General features: G+C 29.1%; 1 long non-coding RNA gene across 1 annotated transcript; it reads left to right on the top strand.

Annotated features, from left to right (window-relative positions):
* Positions 1 to 1,362: 1,362 nt before the first annotated feature.
* On the top strand, positions 1,363 to 2,046 carry LOC147918816 (uncharacterized). Its single transcript, XR_015592722.1, has 3 exons — positions 1,363 to 1,499; positions 1,590 to 1,733; positions 1,823 to 2,046. It is a non-coding gene; the product is annotated as an uncharacterized LOC147918816 (long non-coding RNA).
* Positions 2,047 to 2,906: the final 860 nt, after the last annotated feature.

The raw sequence follows: 2,906 nt of genomic DNA on the forward strand, positions 1-2,906 counted from the left end.
TCCCACAGCAAACCGAATCTGGCGTCCCACCAGATATGTCTGATAAAGAGAACGACCACTTATTAGGTTTATGGCGGATAATAATTCACAGAGTACTCTTCTTTGCTAGAGTTTAGCAGTACTCTTCTTTGCTAGAGTTTCCTTTCGACACGAGAATTTCATGGCAAATAATTGTAGCAAGGTTAAGGCGACATCAGGCTAACTGATAGCAACTATATCAAGCAAGGATATTTATGCTGTATATGATATTAGACCTAAGACCATCTCTATTGCATAATTTTTGTTGGTATATTAACATAAATTAAACTATAAAATATTCTATTATGGGTGTCTCAAAAACAATAACAAATTCAATTAAGATGTTTTCACGAAGATATTTTAGACATGATGTCTCACATTCACCAAAAAAATTATCTTACAATATTTATTATCTATACTATTAATTGGAGAGTACACTTAGGCATAAAAAAAAAAAGTAAACAAAACAGAATTCCATATAATGCCCCTATTAGAAAGGGTGTATCCAAACATATATTTATAGCCAAACACTAAACTTACTATCTAATTTTATTCTGATTATGGATAAACAATTTAGATAATATTAATGAGACGTGGACCCTATATTAGATTTAAAAGATTCGATTTTATATTTTTGCAAATATTAAATTTTTCTCTCCTATAATTAAGTCGTTTGTTTCCTATTATTTAGATATTTAGTTTCCTTATAATTGTTACAAATCAATTTGTAAAGTAAATTGAAAACGTCCTCTACTAATTTGATTAGCAATATTAATTGGTTTCCTTTTTATATGGTCATAATATGATTCGCATTATTAATCTGTTTCCCTTTTGATAAGATCCTAAATAAATTATAATTACTATCAATATTTATAAACTACACTATTAACTCTTATTGTAAAGGCATATTCTTTTCATTATGCCTTTATAATAATAATTTTTTTAATATGCCTTCTTAGCCAATAATATTAAATCAAAAATTTTCCCCAAAGATCTAATATGTCTTTTGTAGTTCGAATCCTGTTAACTTGCTAATCACTTATAAAAAACAAAATAAAAACTTAATTACTTTGATTTCCCGAAAGAAACTATCATTTTCCCTAAAATATTTTTATTATCACATTCATTGATATATTGTTATTATAACAATCATGAATTTTGGATTTGTTAGTTTCCTAAACCCACAATAGACATCTTCAAAAAATATTCAAATTTTAAAATCTTCCCAAAAATAAATGAACTAGAATATTCTAACAATAATATGCTAACTATAATATTTAATTTATAGTATTCCATATATTTGGAAAATTCTAAAGTTTGTGGAAGAAGACACTTTACTTTCTATAAATTCATTTTTGTGTGTTTATTTTTCATTCTTACGCTAGACATCGAATTCTTACGGTGATGGGTTTTCTTATTTGATCGTATTTTGATATATTCTTTGTTAACAAAACAAAAAAAAACTACAAATTCCATCAACGGTGAGTTTCGGATTGTTAATTTATTTACTAAAATTGTTTGTTTTAAATATCTTGATATAGAAACAAACTAATGTTCTCTGTACTCGCTAGGGTTAGGAAGAAATCTCTAATCTCTATAGCTGTTCTTTAATTTAGAGTTGATATTGTCGCTGTCAAAGACATGTTCATCACTAATGTTGTTAATAGAGCGTCATTCTCTATCATCCTTTGTCTGCCCTATTACAAAGGTTACATGTAAGACATCAAACTCCATGAAAAATTACTTGTGTGATACTCGATCCAAGTGATGTGCAATAAGCTAATGTTGTTTATATTGTTGCAAGATGTCATGAATGATCCACACATTGCTGCCTTTGGATTCACATACAAAGCAGAAGCAAATATCAAGAAGTGGCTTAGCAAATGTCACAAGCCGATGACAAATCTCGAACTTCTCCATCTCAACCTTATCTGTAATCATGCTCTCCGGTCTGCGTTCAGGAGTTGGTTTAATCTAACTTGTGTTCTTTGTAATTGGTAGGGTTTGGAAAAAATCGGTTGCTGTCAAGGTTATATTCTTGCTTTGTTTGTAGTCTTTCCTTTATCTATCATTCATTCTTGGATTGTTTATTAACATTTTAGATTTGATGATTATGAAATTCAGTTACTCTAATCTCTTTGGTTTCCTCAGATTTGAAAGAGGAATGATGAATCGTATCCTTATAGAAATTTTTATGAATGTGTGTAAATGTATCAATGATTTTTTTAAAAAAACTTTCAGATCCGGAAATTGATTTAATCCCTGTTCGGGAGTGTCGACCAATAATTATGAGATGTTTATGTGATAGAACATAAACAGGACATAGAAAAACATTGATATATATGTGATGGTTATGAGATGGAAAAACATTGATATATGTGATGGGATGAGTATTTGTCTTTGCTCATAACAAAACAAATGATCATTTTTGTGTCTAAGCCCATTAAAATCAAATGGAATACTAAATTGGTATAGTTTTGATTATGAATTTTAATAATATTCCTAAAAATTGGTTTACAAAGATAATCCGTATATATCTAATATATTGCAAACCTAACTTAGTTTTGAAATTAACCCCGCACGTATGTGCGGGTCCAAACCTAGTAACTTTTAAGTTATATACATTAAGACACTTTTCTAATATGTCTAATGAAAATGCTTTAAGGGGCCAAGTCTTATTTCCAACTCATATTATTTGGCAGAGATTGCGTGGGACAAACTTATAGCGAACCATTCACAATTTCACATGTTATACTTGTGGAATAAAATGACTTTTTTTGTCCCTTAGTAAGACACTAAGACGAAACAATTCTCCTACGTAAACTGAATAGTACAATGTTGACCATATTTCTTAAAGCCAAAAAATTAAAAACCACTGATCAGTTTAT

Source organism: Camelina sativa, chromosome 20 (genome assembly GCF_030686135.1).
Source record: "Camelina sativa cultivar CO46 ecotype springtype chromosome 20, ASM3068613v1".
NCBI classification, from domain to species: Eukaryota; Viridiplantae; Streptophyta; class Magnoliopsida; order Brassicales; family Brassicaceae; genus Camelina; species Camelina sativa.